Source organism: Notolepis coatsorum (assembly GCF_963971535.1).
Source record: "Notolepis coatsorum genome assembly, chromosome: 4".
Taxonomy (NCBI): Eukaryota; Metazoa; Chordata; class Actinopteri; order Aulopiformes; family Paralepididae; genus Notolepis; species Notolepis coatsorum.
This window is the reverse complement of record NC_140168.1, coordinates 108713962-108731348: the sequence shown is the minus strand read 5'-3', so window position 1 is coordinate 108731348 and position 17387 is coordinate 108713962.

The following is a 17387-nucleotide window of genomic DNA, read 5'->3' as shown; positions in this document are numbered from 1 at the left end:
AGGGCTGCACGATTTTGGGAAATAATCAAATTGCGATTTTTCTGACGGATATTGCTATTTAAAGTAGGGATGCACGATAATTATCGGGTCGATAATTACTGGGCCGATATCAGCTATTATGACGTCATCCCGATAAACCCGATACAATTATTGATAGCTCCGATAATAATATTTCTTTTTTATTTATTTTTTTTAACTTTTTTTTTCTTGTCAACGTTCACACGCACAATATATGCTTACTTAGATTTGACTTGATTCAACAACAAAGCATTCGGGGCAATGGCAAGCCGAAAACGGTCGATTTGAAGTTTGGATTTTTTTTTTTACAACTGAGGTAGGTAGATTTTTTAGAGACTAAAGTACCGAAAAAAGGTACCGTTGGGTACCGGTATCGATTCACAGGTACCGGTTAGGGGTGGGACGATACATCGATCCAGATCGATATATCGATCTATTATCAATAATCAAATAGGATCGATGCCACGTAAAAAGATCGATTCATATTGAGATACTCTTATTTTGAAAATCCGGCGACGGCGACGTCATCGCCCCGCGCCCAGTGTTGTGAAACTCAAACTCCGTTTAACATCAACAGCAGTAGCGTCTAGAGCGTCACTAGAGCAAGACTAGTGTGCCTATTCTGTGACCCAAAACATGTCCCTGCTGTTTTATTCCACAACGGGTCCAATGCATCTAACCTGCTTTGCAATCCTCGTCACTCCATTATGCCCACGTCGCGTTAAAGATCGAAGATAACGTTACTTTAGCGTGAGCGAACAAGCTAACCCAGAGCCATAGGCAGAGAGAAGTGGGGACTGGGAGGGTGCATTCTCGGGGATAGCCCCACTAACAGGATCTGGCCGGTACTGCACCTTGGGACTCCCAATATGCTTTTCCAGCCAAAATACAGCTCTGTGACAGTGAATAGGATATTAATATCGAGAAAAAAAAAAATGAACCAAAAACAGTGAACAGGAGGTCTATTTGTATTAAAAACAATAGATTGTTTTTCATTTAAATGTCTGGAAGAGCTCAAAAATAAAAATGTCATGATATTTCCATTGCCTTTTTTTTGTTGATTTAAATGTTACTGATTGTATTAAATGGGCACATACTATCGTCTCATATCGATCGCAGGCACCTGAATCGAATCGTATCGTATCGTATTGTGGCAGACTGTGATATCGGATAATATCGTATCGTTGTCCAAAGAATCGATATCGTATCGTATCGTGATTAAACTGGTGATTCCCACCCCTAGTACCGGTACCCATCCCCACTGACGAAGCACACTACCTGTTGGTTTTTAGTTCACTCATTGTTCAGGGAAACACATTGTTAATGACATTGACGGATTGTGAATTTTGTGATTGACTCAAATTATATTTATTTGGAAAAATAAATATAGTCACTTTATTTGAAGAGTCAAAACTGTTCTCTTGGCTTTGTTTTGTTCATAGTAGTAACTTTGTTTGCATGTCGAAAATACAAATGTATACATTTATTTTGTATTATTATTTTTTTTAAATATCAAGAGGAAGAGAGAGGAGTGTGTGTTGGAAGAGAGAGAGAGGAGTGTGAGCTGGAAGAGAGCGAGAGAGGAGTGTGAGCTGGAAGAGAGAGAGAGAGAGGAGTGTGAGCTGGAAGAGAGAGAGAGAGAGGAGTGTGAGCTGGAAGAGAGAGAGAGAGGAGTGTGAGCTGGAAGAGAGAGAGAGGAGTGTGAGCTGGAAGAGAGAGAGAGGAGTGTGAGCTGGAAGAGAGAGAGAGAGGAGTGTGAGCTGGAAGAGAGAGAGAGAGGAGTGTGAGCTGGAAGAGAGAGAGAGAGAGAGAGGAGTGTGAGCTGGAAGAGAGAGAGGAGTGTGAGTTGGAAGAGAGAGAGAGGAGTGTGAGTTGGAAGAGAGAGAGAGGAGTGTGAGTTGGAAGAGAGAGAGAGGAGTGTGAGCTGGAAGAGAGAGAGAGGAGTGTGAGCTGGAAGAGAGAGAGAGGAGTGTGAGCTGGAAGAGCGAGAGAGAGAGGAGTGTGAGTTGGAAGAGAGAGAGAGAGAGGAGTGTGAGTTGGAAGAGAGAGAGGAGTGTGAGCTGGAAGAGAGAGAGAGAGAGAGAGAGAGGAGTGTGAGCTGGAAGAGAGAGAGAGAGGAGTGTGAGCTGGAAGAGAGAGAGAGAGGAGTGTGAGTTGGAAGAGAGAGAGGAGTGTGAGCTGGAAGAGAGAGAGAGAGGAGTGTGAGCTGGAAGAGAGAGAGAGAGAGAGGAGTGTGAGCTGGAAGAGAGAGAGAGAGAGAGAGGAGTGTGAGCTGGAAGAGAGAGAGAGGAGTGTGAGCTGGAAGAGAGAGAGAGAGAGAGAGAGAGAGGAGTGTGAGCTGGAGGAGAGAGAGAGGAGTGTGAGTTGGAAGACGGCAGACAGGTTGCAGTGGAGCACTGACTGAATAACCCTCCATTATGAATGAAAGGATGGCTGTTGTTTCATCAGTCGTGATGTTCTTAAGCCAGAAATGAATATTTGTCTCGTCTGTAGCTCTGTCTCTTGCGCTCAAAGCCTCTCTTGCGAGGCGCCCAAGTGGCGAACCATGTAACACGCTGCGTCGCGAAGCGGCCGACCCGGGTTCGATTCCCGGACCCGCCGTCCTTTGCCGAATGTCCCCCCCCCCTCTCTCTACCAGACTGCCCGGTAGTAAAAACAATAAAAATCTACAAAAACATAATAATAATATTTTTTTTAAAAGCCTCTCTTCCTCGCTTTCTTTCTTGCTCTCTTTCTTGCTCTCTCTTTCTCTCTCTCTTGCTCGCTCTCTTTCTCTCAGTCTCTCTTGCTCTATCCTTTCTGTTTCTCTTGCTCTCTCTCTTTCTCTCTTGCTCTCCTTTCTCTCTGTCTGTTGTAAGGAAATACCCTTATAGTTCTTTTATTGAATGAAGCAGTGAGACAAGTTGAGTCTGAAGTCTGGTGCCGCCAAGGTTTTTATCTCGAAGTACACAGAGAACACAGGAAGGATAGCTCTTCAATCCGGACCACGCACCTCCGCACACAGAGCGAGCCAGTGCCAAGTGGTGGTTTCGTCAATACATCGTCACATCATTTATACATTTCTCGTCAGAATGGTGTGTGTATGTCTCTCGGTGTGTATCCATGAATGTCTGTGTGGTGTGTGTGTGTGTGTGTGCTGGTGTTTGCTTAGATGGGGAAGAGGAGGGGCTGTATTCCTCCGCTCTCCTTATCAGATGGTGTGTGTATTTCTCTCGGTGTGTATGCATTGATGTCTGTGTGGTGTGTGTGTGTGTGTGTGTGTGCTGGTGTTTGCTTAGATGGGGGAAAGGAGGGGCTGATTCCTCCGCTCTCCTTATCAGATGCTTTTCTGTGTGTTCATGTGTGTTAGTGTGCTAGAGTGTGTGTGTGTGTGTGTGTGTTGGTGTGTTAGAGTGTGTGTGTGTCGGTGTGTGTGTGTGCTAAAGTGAGACACTCTCGAACAAAAAAGGGGGGGGGTGTGTATGTCTCTCTATGTGTGTGCATTGATGTCTGAGATGACGGCATATAATTTGTGTGTGTGCATGTGTGTTGGTGTGTGTGTGTGTGAGTGTGTGTGTGTCGGTGTGTGTGTGGGCTTTTGCATGCTTCTGATATCATCATGCACCTGTGTCCAGTACTGTTTCAAATGGGGCCCTATGTTTACACAGAGACCGTTTCATCTGGCCTGTGTTTACACAGAGACATCTGACGTCAGTGTACAGCCTGAAGAAGATATTGACAACAGATCAATGAATTAAAACTATCACTGTCTTGCTGTCTCCGTCTCCGTCTCTGTCTCTCTTTCTCTCGCTCTCTTTATCTCTCTGTCTCTCTCTGTCTCTCTTGCTCTCTATCCTTTCTGTTTCTCTTGCTCGCTCTGTCTCTCTTGCTCTCTTTCTCTCTGTCTCTCTTGCTGTTGGTTGATTGATTGATTGAAAACTTTATTAACAGATTGCAGAATGGGTACAGTACAGTACAGCTCAATACACACAATTGTTAAGGGGATGCAGACCAGAGAAAGACTTTCGTCTTGTTTACATCAGGGTCCCCCATTTTCAATTCATCATAGATGTTCATGATTGCTCAATGAACAATGATTGAACAATAACAGGCCAGCAACACACCCACAGCACACACACACACTCACTTTAAATAAACAACACACTGCAGGGCTGTACACTGCACTGCGATAAGGTTATCGCAAATTGCCCTTTAATTTGGCCCGTGCGAGTGGTAAATAATATTTGGGGGCAACCTTGCGAGTAGTGATTTCAACCCTTTATTCGCATTTCACTCTTAAATTAATCCATACAAATTGGATACAAAAATTTTAAAACATTAGCCTACAACCAGGGCTGTACAGTGCGACATAATGTCGCGGTGCTAGTGATGCACCGATGTGAAAATTGTGGCCGATACCGATAACCGATATTAATATTGCTGTTCTGGCCGATACCGATATTTACCGATGTCGATATCTCTGTATAGAAAACACTTTTTTATGATAATCAAATAAAGAGCTATTTTCCAAAACGCATAATTTTTTTTACTTTTGTAACTTATTTTCAGAAATGACTGATATTTTGAAACTATTTAAGGCCAAAACGTGTAAAAAGAAGAAAAAAAAGTTTTTTTTTTTTTTTTTTTTTTTTTTAATATAATATCGGCCCTATCTTGATATCGGACCGATACCGATGTGTAAAAAAAACGGCCATATCGGCCGATATATCTACGCGGTGCTATGAAAAAATCTGTCGGCGATGAATGAATTTACTGCGTAGCCCCCTGTGCGATAATATTTGCGTGTACTGTGAAGTGAATCTGGGCCACGCTATTCTACTTGGTAGTTGTAGTCTATCGTGCGATTAAATACCATGTCTGCGTAGAGTCCATACATCCAACACCAAATCCCATAATTCCTAGCGAACAATCGAATCGAAACTGAATGTGAGCTATTGCATCGCCAAAGAAGAACTTGCTTTCAATAAGTTTAAGCCGCTAATTTTGCTCTGCAAGTAGAACGGAGCGGATATCAGTCCATCTTATGACAACCACGTCCGATGTGGAGAGATGATAAGAGACCATAGCCGATTAAATTAAGTCGGATCTGGCAGTGATGATTGACGGGGACACACTTCTAACGTTCAGCCATGCATTAGGTGAGTAGCCCACTATTAAGACGTTTTTCAATACTTAAATACTGTCTACTTAAATTTCCCTCCGGGGACAATAAAGTATCAACCTATCTATCTATCTAATAATTAGACAATATGCAAATAAGATAATACTAATAATTGTCATGGTTCCCTGTATGAAAGTGGCTTGCAACTAACTGCTGGTAAAATCACTGTTTATTTCTCGTTTTGCATAGTATTACATTCCTCTTCTATAAACAATCAAAGTCCTACCGTAAGAGTCTCATACGGGTCAATTAAACCTTTTTGATTAGAGTGTTTTTTTCGAGCTAAGTTGAACTGAACATTTCACTGTCAAAAGCGCAAACATAAACAATTGGGTTGCGTCGCAACACGGTTTTCAAAATAAAGGTCACATTGGGCTGGGCGATATAACGATAAATATCGCGATATATTTTAATAGTCGATATCAAGAAAAAAACATATCGAAAAAGAAATATTAATTTTTTATTTTTTATTTTTTGACCTGCAACAGGGCAGTTTTAAAACCAGAGACAGTGGACAGACTTGTCTTTCTTGCCTGCAACTTAAAGTAATGGCTTTGCTTGTCCAAATGACAATACTGACCAAATTGAGATTTATTTTTCTCTTGTCCATTTATTTTGTTTGCTTTCTAATTTAAAATACATTTTGAAACCGTCTGTACACAGTAGGCTATGTGTGCTAGCAGAACTAGACTCCAGTCACGAGTCACGGTGCACATGTGCGGTGGTTTGTCCACCAAAAAAGCGCCAAAAGATAGAAAAAAAACTAGCAGAGCCAGAACTGTTCAACTCCTCTGGAGCCACAGCCAGCAGAGAAGCCGGTTTACTTTCGCATTTAAACCAGCTGCAGCCTGAGAACTGGAGTGTGAGGGGATGTAACACTAAAGATGGCGGCAACGACAAAGAATTGCTGCAAAATAAACATAAATTTTTTATATATATTTTTTTACTTGTAACAATTTCGATAATTATCGATATCGAGTGATATGATAACATTATCATATCGTTATCGCGATATGATTTTTTGCCATATCGCCCAGCCCTAGTCACATACAAATACCGTAGTAGGCCTCTCAATTCTTATAAAAAAAAATCCCGGATATACATAAACATTAATTGGCATAGATCTCTATAAACGGCCCAACACATTGATCACTCTAGGCACACCCTGAAACCAGTAACATCACAAATATGAAGCGGGTAATTACCCATAAAAATAATAAACCTTTCATGGGGTTATTTACAATAATAATAATTAATTTTATTTATAAAGCACTTTTCATTGTGAAACAAAGGTATGCAGAGTTTCTTGTCCTCTTGATTAATGCAATGGTGTGTGTGTGTGTTGTGGTGATCTCATTCAAGGAGCACTACACAAGCGCACACACACACACACACACACACACACACACACACACACACACACACACACACACACACACACACACACACACACACACAGTTTGTTGTTTTTGTTCTATTAGTGATTTACACACTTTCTCAGTTGGTTCATTATAAAAGATACAAACCTGAAAACAAAAGCACTTAAATGTTAAATAAAAGGACCACAGTAATGAGGCAGGAGAAACCTATTTTTTGCACTATAATGGTAAAATTGTTATTTAAAAATGTGCCCCTAAAAAATATTCTGTGCCCCTAAATTTCTCATTTAGGGGCAACTGTGCCCCTAGTGAAAAAGCTTAGCGTACAGCCCTGCACTGTAGCACCCACTTTATCACACTCTACACTTTTACACTTTATATTTATATTATTGGTAAGGGAATTGCACATCTCTCATTCCTTATTCCTTATTGCACCTCACCACCACCACAGTGGCACCACACGCTAAGCTATACCTCACCATTTTTGTACCAGATGTCTGTATATAGAGGTACAGTATACTGAACCATTGTTGTTTACACTTGTGTTTACTTGACTTCTTGACTTTCTATTTTTTACTTATTATACTTATTTATACTATCTTATTATTATCTAGCACACTCTCAGGAGCTAAAAAGAAAGAAACATTTCATGCAAAGTATTCTGTATTTCTGTATGACAAATAATAAAGACATTTTTGAACTTGCTTGCTCTTTCTTTCTGTCTCTCTTGCTCGCTCTGTCTCTCGCTCTCTCTCCGTCTCTGTCTCTCGCTCGCTTTCTCTCTCTCTCTCTCTCTCTCTCTCTCTCTCTCTCTCTCTCTCTCTCTCTTGCTCGCTCTGTCTCTCGCTCTCTCTCCGTCTCTGTCTCTCGCTCGCGTTCTCTCTCTCTCACTCTCACTCTCACTCTCACTCTCACTCTCACTCTCTCTCTCTCTCTCTCCTCTGTCTCTCTTGCTCGCTCACTTTCTCTGTCTCTCTTTCTCTTGCTCTCTCTTGCTCACTTGCTCAGTCTCAACTACAAACCGTCCAAGCCAAATCGATGACAATAATAATTGATTTTGTTGATAGCATGGGCCCACCAAAGATAATAATAATAATAATAATGGATTCAATTTGTACCGCGCTCTCCATTCGTGAGAATCTCAGAGTGCTACAGGAGATATAGACAAAAGTTAAATGAATAAAACAATTTAAAATGAATAAAACAATTAAAAATACTAACAACCAGTGAAATGGAAGAACCTAAGAGTAAAATAAAATAAAAAGAAATAATAATAAAATTAATAGAAGTAAAAGAAAATTCAGGCAAAAGCCTTGTTAAAAAGAAATGTTTTTAGGCCCCTTTTAAAAACATCGACGGATTGTGGTGCTCTCAGGTGGATGGGGAGAGCGTTCCATAGTCTGGGTGCGGCAGAGCAGAAGGCGCGATCGCCCATGGAGTGCAGCTTAGTCCTGGGGGCTTTGAGGAGGTAGGCTGGCGAGATCACATTATAATGAAGGACCCTGATTACACCAAATCTAGAATGAACTGGAACTACCGTTTCACTTTGGACGTCCTCCAACACATCTTTGTGTTGCGCGCCGGTCTCCCCGTTGGAGTGTATCGTAGCCGCGTGAGCTGTGGTCAACCGGAGGAAAACCCCTTCACTCGTGGAGTCGTGGTCCATTTCGCCAGCATTTTGGTTGGAATCAATCTGTGTGACACCAGATGACAGAAGAATAAGGTGTATGTTGAAAGTAACCAGAATTATCCTTTTTTAAATCACGACTTGTTTGCACACCCTGATTTGAGAAAATATACAATCTTTCGGGAACTTCTATTGCGTTGGCGGAGGACAGGTGGAATTGGATCCACATTGCATAGCTTCCAGATGAAATCCTGCCCAGAGCGATGTGGACTCGGCATGTACTGTAGGAATCCCGCAGTGGCTGCCGTCAGCTTGGCAAGCGTCGAGAAGCTTAACTTAACCCCAAACATGGCCGGGAAACTCAGCTCCACTCCAAATTGTCATAAATCCTCCCCAGACCACAGGCTCAATAATAATGTCAAGGAAAAAGAAATAAGCTGTTGTCATTTAACTGTCGGAGTTTTGGCGTCGGAGACAGGTTTTCCCCTTCGCCCCGTCTCCTTTTTACTGCCGTCCGCCGTTTTCAAAAATCCAGCCTGTCGCTGCCTTTCTGAATGGGAACTGCACTCGATTAGTCACGGTATTTTTCGGGCAGTCCCGATAATCTACGATGTTTAAGTAAAAGTAACAGTAGTCTTTTGTTGTCTTGTTCTTTTCTCACATTTTGAAATTCATAATGTCGTTTCGGGGGCCAATTGTGCAAAAGGTTTTCAAGACACCGGCATATAAATTGTGTATCTTAACCCAGCACTACCAAACGGTTAACCCTTTCACTGCCTCACAGCAGCAGGTTACCCCTTTCACTGCCACACTACAGAAGGTTAAGCCTTTACTATCACACTACCGACGATAGTAAAGGGTTAACTTTCTGTAGTGTGGCAGTGAAAGGGTTAAACACAAAGGGAATAGTGGTTCTCTTTGCACACGCGCATTGATGGGGTGTACCCGGAGTATAGCCTACGTACAAGGTGACACCGGTGGACAGGGGAGAGGGCTTTGGAACACAAGTCTAGATCTTATTAAGATACTGCCAGTCTGCCACGGAGCTTTAAAGTAGAGGAAGATGAATCAAATTTTTTTTTTTTTTTTTTTTTTTTTTTTTTTATTATTGCAAAACAAAACTTATTAAAAGTCAGTACTCAACACACAATGTATAATGAAACTTTCAGTAAAGGTGGTTAAAATATATGCAAGTACAGAAACAGGATAAAACAAAAATAGTCAATAATAACATTTTAACCGTATACAGTGTATATCCAGCGACGTTACAATTATATAAATGTTAGTATATAATATACCCCTAATACCTATTTTCTAAAACCCTACACACATATGCTCCAGCTCAAACCCCCCCCTCCCGGACCCCCTCTTGGATAGTACCTCCATTATCCCTCACTCCTAACCAGACACTACCATTATAGGCTAGCTTTTATTCTCTCCACCACTTCTAACCACATTGACATTTTGGATTCATTGAGCCCCAGAATTCTTGCTGTAGATATTTCTTGATATATCACATCGAGATATGTAAGAAACCACACTTTCCGGCACATTTTTTCCGGTTGAAACCAACGTGATGCGATTAGTTTTTTAGCTACTGTGATACCCGATAAAACCAATCTTTTTAGTTGTGGATTCACTGCAAACTCAAAAACATCATTCAATAGCAATACCGCGGGGTGTACAGGTATATTCCAAAATACGAGTATTGATAATTGTTGGGACACATCTTTCCAGAATGCCTTAACTGGTGGGCAGTCCCAATACATGTGCATAAATGTTCCTTCGTCCCCATTTGTACATTGGGAGCATTTGGAGTCTTGTATAAGCCCCATTTTGCACAGCCTTATAGGAGTCAAGTATGTCCTGTGAATATAGTTCAGATTGATTTGTTGATGATCCGGGTTCCTTGATGTAAGTCGGACATTTGCCCAGGCTCCTTGCCAATCAAAGTCATTTTCCAGGTCTGGTATATCCCTCCTCCAGACATTGTCTAGTTGAAGGGTTTCATACGAGGACGTTAGTAATTGATAATAAAAACCTGATACAAAACCTCCCAATGTATCTCTTTCATAGAAAAATTTGTGGTATCTGTGGTGTTCAATTGGTATGTGTAATGGAACACCGTGAGATCTCATACAAAGTCGTAACTGTATGTAAAAAAGCCATGTGGACTCGGTGAGGTTAAACTTTATGCATATTTCGACATAACTACAGAGGCCCTTGTTATTAAAAATATCCCCTAATGAGTGTATGCCTCTTTCTTCCCATACAGGGAATCTTATAGGTCGTTTTCCCATTAAGAGAGCATTGTTATTGAATATGGGAGTGTGATTATGCCATACTTGAGGGTTAGGGAATTTCCTTTGTGTTTCCCGCCATGTCCTGATTGCATGGGTAATTATTGGGCCAAATTCTCGCTCACAATGCTTGATTGAAAGTTTAGTGTATGCTATGTCTTTCAATCTCTGTGGGGCTACTATGTTTTCTTCAAATTTTCTCCAAGATACCAAAGCCTCGGGGTCAAACCATATCTTCTTCAATGGTCTTAATGTGAAGGCATTAAAATATTGTAAAAAATCTGGGACTGCCATGCCACCGTCTGCTTTATTTCTCTGTGCGGTGGATCTTTTTATGCGAGGTGGTTTGTTATTCCAAATAAATTTGTATGTGGAGGTTTGTAATCTTTTCCACAATATCTTTTTTGTAGGCGCACAACGTACAACAAGTTTATTTCTGTCCATCTTGCTCCCTCTCTCTTTCTCTCATGTCTCTCTTGCTCTCTCTCTTGCTCTCGCTCTCTTTCTGTCTCTCTCTCTTTCTCTCTGTCTCTCTTGCTCACTCTCTTTCTCTCTGTCTCTTGCTCACTCTCTTTCTTTCTGTCTCTCTTGCTTTCTCTCTCTCTCTGTCTCTTGCTCTCTCTCTCTCTCTCTCTCTGTCTCTTGCTCTCTCTCTCTCTGTCCGTCTCTCTTTCTCTCTGTCTCTCATGCTGGCTCTCTTTCTCTCTTGCTCGCTCTCTCTTTCTTTCTGTCTCTCTTGCTTTCTCTATTTCTCTTGCTCTCTCTGTCTGTCTGTCTGTCTGTCTGTCTGTCTGTCTGTCTGTCTGTCTGTCTGTCTGTCTGTCTGTCTGTCTGTCTGTCTGTCTGTCTGTCTGTCTGTCTGTCTGTCTGTCAGTCTGTCTTGCTCGCTCTCTCTCTTGTCTCCTTGCTCCCTCTCTCTCCTTCTCTCTGTCTCTCGCTCCCTCCCTCTCTCTTTCTCTCTCTCTTGCTCACTCTCTTTCTCTCGCTCCCTCCCTCTCTCTTTCTCTCTCTCTTGCTCACTCTCTTTCTCTCGCTCCCTCCCTCTCTCTTTCTCTCTCTCTTGCTCACTCTCTTTCTCTCTTGCTCACTCTCTCTCCTTGCCCCCTCTTTCTCTCTGTGTTTTTTTCTCTCTGTCTCTCTCTTGCTCACTCTTTCTCTCTTGCTCCCTCTCTCTCTTTCTGTCTCTTGCTCTTCCTCTCTCTTTTTGTCTCTCTTGCTCTCTCTTGCTCCCTCTCTCTCGCTCTCTCTCTCGCTCTCTCTCTCTCTCTCTCTTTCTCTCTTGCTCCCTCTCTCTTCCTCTGTCTCTATTGCTCCCTCTCTCTCTTTTTCTCTGTCTCTCTTGCTCTCTCTCTCTCTCTCTCTCTCTCTCTCTCTCTCTCTCTCTCTCTCTCTCTCTCTCTCTCTCTCTCTCTCTCTCTCTCTCTCTCTCTCTCAATCTCTCTCTCCTTGCTCCCTCTCTCTTCCTCTGTCTCTATTGCTCCATCTCTCTCTTTTTCTCTGTCTCTCTTGCTCTCTCTCTTTCTCCCTTTCTTGCTCCCTCTCTCTCGCTCTCGCTCTCTCTCTCTCTCTCTCTCTCCTTGCTCCCTCTCTCTTCCTCTGTCTCTATTGCTCCCTCTCTCTCTTTTTCTCTGTCTCTCTTGCTCTCTCTCTTTCTCCCTTTCTTGCTCCCTCTCTCTCTCTCTCTCTCTCACTCTCTCTCTCTCTCCTTGCTCCCTCTCTCTTCCTCTGTCTCTATTGTTCCCTCTCTCTCTTTTTCTCTGTCTCTCTTGCTCGCTCTCTTTCTCCCTTTCTTGCTCCCTCTCTCTCTCTCTATCTCTCTCTCTCTCGCTCTCTCGCTCTCTCTCTCTCTCTCCTAGCTCCCTCTCTCTTCCTCTGTCTCTATTGTTCCCTCTCTCTCTTTTTCTCTGTCTCTCTTGCTCGCTCTCTTTCTCCCTTTCTTGCTCCCTCTCTCTCTCTCTCTCTCTCCTTGCTCCCTCTCTCTTCCTCTGTCTCTATTGTTCCCTCTCTCTTTTTCTCTGTCTCTCTTGCTCGCTCTCCCACAGCACAAGATGATGTGAAATATGTGGACGAGTGTATGGAATGAGTCATACTCATAATGAGTCGAGTCTTTTCAGAACCTTTTCTAAAATGTGAAATGGGATCAAACGTGATTTTAAAAAGAACCGTTGCGTCACACTCTAGGTCTGACGGAGTACGCCCTTGCAGAAGGCTTCACCAGGGTCACACTCTAGGTCTGACGGAGTACGCCCTTGCAGAAGGCTTCACCAGGGTCACACTCTAGGTCTGACGGACGGAGTACGCCCTTGCAGAAGGCTTCACCAGGGTCACACTCTAGGTCTGACGGAGTACGCCCTTGCAGAAGGCTTCACCAGGGTCACACTCCAGGTCTGACGGAGTACGCCCTTGCAGAAGGCTTCACCAGGGTCACACTCTAGGTCTGACGGAGTACGCCCGTGCAGAAGGCTTCACCAGGGTCACACTCTAGGTCTGACGGAGTACGCCCTTGCAGAAGGCTTCACCAGGCACGTCTGAAGCAGTAGGTGAAGATGTGTGGTTCAGAATCAGTTTCTTATTGGCACATGATCCTCCATACTGTACATTATACAGGACAGCGACGTCGATACAAAAATAACTATAGAAATAACATGAACAAATTGCATCTGAAACCTGACGGAATAGCACTCATTTACTATAGGGCTGGGCGATATGACCAAAAACGTTATCGCGATAAAATTATAAAATTATTTTCATATAATTCGATATCAATAATTATCGTCGATATAATGTCTGTCAAGTTTAATTAACTTCTTATGCTGCTGCGAATGTCTCAAGTCGAGTTGATGTCGTCATCAGTCCGCGCACGTTAGCAGTTAGCCGACAAGCGGAGTATCTCATGACAATAAATATGACACTAAAACTCTCTTCCGAGGGGTGCTCCAGTAGCACACCATGTTAACCGCTCTCGCGCGGGACTCCGTGCTGCGTCACGGATCTGGTTGACTCCGAGTTCGATTCCCGGACTCGCCGTCATTTGCCGAATGTCTCCCCCTGCTCTCTCTCCCGTTTCACCCTGCAACTGTCGGTCATGCTTGACCAGAAAAGCGATAAACACTAAAAAAAAAAAAAAAAAAAAAAAAAAAAACTCTCTTCCGCCACAATATATTGAAACAACGTCCACTGTATACCCCACACTACTTAAACGTGGCCTCAGAATTCAAAACACACACATACTCGGCACGTAAATATATAAAACAGTGCTGTGCAAGCTAGTAATCCTAGCCAGACTGTTGTTGAGTGAGTCCTAGTACCTCTGGGTCTCCTTCCGGATCTCGTTCGCTCTCTGCCATCTCCTTCACTGATTGGTTGTTAGCTGTTGTGCGTATGCACGTCATCACGTAACGTTGGTTGTTGTTAGTGAGTGTGCTGAGCCGAGGCTGAATGGAGCCAAGTTTCAAGTTTCTTTAATAGTTGTCATACAGAAGTACAGAATACTTTTATACAAAATGCTTCTTACTGTTGCGCTCCAGAGACTGTGCAAGACAAGATAAGTATGAAATAAAATAACATAGTAAAATTAGAAGTAAAAAAAAAAAAATGAGGTCACAGTGTTCAGTTTAGACATATGTACAATGTTCGATGCAGAATAGACGTAGTTACCATACAATATACAATACTGTGCAGTGTACTAATATACAATACTATATAGTGCAAGGCAGAAATGGAGAAATGGAGAAATGGGACGAGGTGCAATTTAGGTACAATTCACAGTAGGTGTACGAGTTGTAGTGCAAATCCTTTATCAATAAATATAAAGTGTAGTGTGTTTGTGTGATCTAAAGTGTGGAGAGTGGGTGCTGCAGTGTGTTGTTTGTTTGAGTGAGTGTGTGCGTGTGGGTGTGTGTGCTGTGTGCATTTGATGGTTGTTGCATAGTGATTATTGTTCGTTTAGCAGCCTGATGGCCTGGGGATAGAAGCTTCTTCTGAGTCTTTCTGTGCTCGCCTTAAGACTCCGGTATCGCTTGCCTGACCGCAGCAGTTCAAAGAGGCAGTTGTTCGGGTGGCTCGAGTCCTTAATAATTCTCTTAGCCTTCCCCTTGCACCGCTTGTTGTAAATGTTCTGGAGGGTGGGAAGCCCCCCTCCAATTGTGCGTTCGGCTGAACGTGTCACTCTTTGTAGTCTGCTACGGTCTTGTGCAGTGCTATTCCCAAACCAGGAGGTGATGTTGCCGGTCAGGATGCTCTCTATTGTACATGAGTAGAAGTTCCTAAGGATCTTCTGACTGACTTGGAACTTCCTTAGGCGCCTGAGGAAGTAGAGGCGTTGTCGTGCCTTCTTCACAACACTGTCAATGTGTGTGGTCCATGTCAAGTCCTCGGATATGTGGGCTCCGAGGTACTTGAAACTGTTCACTCTCTCAACCGGTGCCCCGTCGATGCTGAGGGGGCTGTAGTCCTTGACCCCCGACCTCCTGAAGTCCACAATCATCTCTTTTGTTTTGCTGACGTTCAGGGAGAGGCAGTTCTCCTGACACCACTGTGACAGGTTCTCTACCTCTTCCAGGTAGGCCCTTTCGTCGTTGGCAGAGATCAGGCCCACCACTACTGTGTCATCAGCAAATTTGATGATGGTGTTGTTGTTCCGCTGTGCTACGCAGTCATGTGTGTACAGGGAGTAGAGGAGGGGGCTCAGAACACAGCCCTGGGGGGCCCCTATGTTGAGCGTGATGGATGAGGAGGTGCAGTTGCCGGCTCTTACCACCTGGGGTCTGCCCGTCAGGAAGTCCAAGACCCACTGGCAGAGGTCATAGTTCAAGCCCAGGTCCCTGAGCTTGGCTATGAGTTTGGAGGGGACTATGGTATTGAATGCTGAGCTGTAGTCGATGAACAGCATTCTCACATAGTTCCCCTGCCTCTTGTCCAGGTGTGATGCTGCTGTGTGCAGCACATGGGCTATGGCGTCCTCCGTGGACCTGTTGGGGCGATATGCAAATTGCAGAGGGTCCAGGTTGATGGGGAGGGAGGAACAGATGTAGCCCTTCACTAGCTTCTCAAAGCACTTCATGGCTATGGAGGTGAGGGCTACAGGGCGGTAGTCGTTGAGGCAAGCGGGCGTAGATTTTTTGGGTACAGGGATGATGGTGGACTTCTTCAGACAGGTGGGGATGACAGCCTGTTCCAAGGACAGGTTGAAGATGTCAGTGAATACCGGGGCCAGTTGGTCGGCACAGACTTTTAGGACGCGGCCGGGGATGCCGTCCGGTCCTGCTGCCTTCCTGATATTCACTTTTTTAAAGATCCGTCTCACCTCATGCTCTGTTACCCTGAACACTGAGTCTCCATCAGCAGACCCCCCCCCCCCCCATTGCCGTGGTTTGTAGGCTGGTGTTGTTATTCACAGCCTCAAACCTCGCATAGAAGGAATTGAGATCATTTGCTAAGGAGATGTCACTGTTCAGTTTGAGGGGGGTGCCTTTGTAGTCTGTCATTGTTCTGAGGCCCTGCCACATGCCTCTAGAGTCAGCCTGTTCAAACTGAAGTTCAACTTTATCCCTGTAACGCCGTTTTGCCTCTATTACTGCTCTCCTGACGTTGTATCTTGCCATCTTGTGTTCTTCCATGTTGCCTGTCACCAGCCCGGTGTTGTATGCTGATGTGCGCACTTTCAGAGCCTCACGGACGGATTTGTCTACCCAGGGCTTTTGATTTGGGTAGATTTTAATTTTGGTGGAGGGGATTGTTTCTTCTACCAGAGTACAGACATAGTCAATCACCGTTTCGGTGTATTCGTTAATATTGGCTGTGTTATCACGGAATACACTCCAGTCTGTGCATCCAAGTGCAGCTTGGAGTGACTCCTCTGACGTCACGGCCCAACGCTTAACCTCTCGCGAGACCACCGGCGTTCGCTTGAGACTTTGTTTGTACTTTGGCAAAAGAAAGATGGCGGCGTGATCGCTTTTACTGAATGGACTAAGAGCCTGTGACTTGTACCCATTCTTAAATTGCGAGTATACATGGTCTAATATGTTCTCGCCTCTGGTGGGACAGGTCACATGCTGATAGAAATTCGGCAACACCTTTTTAAGACGCGCGCTGTTGAAATCACCCAGAACCAAAATGGCAGCGTCAACATTAGCTGTCTGGAGTTTGTTTACCTCGTCGTGAAGTTTTGAAAGTGCGACCCCAGTGTTCGCGTGTGGTGGAATGTACACTCCGATGAGGATGATGGACGTTAAGCTTGGAAATCGATATATCGAAACTTTGCGACCACGTTTCATGTTTATTTCGAGGAAATAATTTATCGCGATAGTTATCGTTATCGTTTTATCGCCCAGCCCTAATTTACTATATTCATTTACAATCGGCTCGGTGTGGATGTAGTGTGTGCAAAGTGGCAATGAGACGACAAGAGTCGCTCTAGACTATAACACTGTAACACTCTCAACATGGATGTAGTGTGTGTGTGTGCAGACCAGCAGAAACAATGGTGAAGATGTCGCTAAATTAATTACAATAACCATCACAGTCTGGATCTAGTGTGTGCAAAGTAGCGGCTGAGGAAATGATAATGTGGCACCTAGTTACAGTACAATAATCACAGTATAATAATCACAGTACAATAATCGCAGTATAATAATCACAGAGTACGGGTGTGGTGTGTGTGTGGCAGCAGAGACGGATGGATATCACTAAGTTCTAATACAATAGTCACAGTATTGTCTCGCTCTAGTCACAGTGACGCCTCGTTAGAATGCTGCTTCATGATCCTTCACACCTGCAGAGGGATCTGAACGTAAGAGGAGGACTAGTCCCTGAAGAGAGAGTAGAGAGAGAGAGAGAGGAGAGAGAGAGGAGAGAGAGACTAGTCCCTGAAGAGAGAGTAGAGGGAGAGAGAGGAGAGA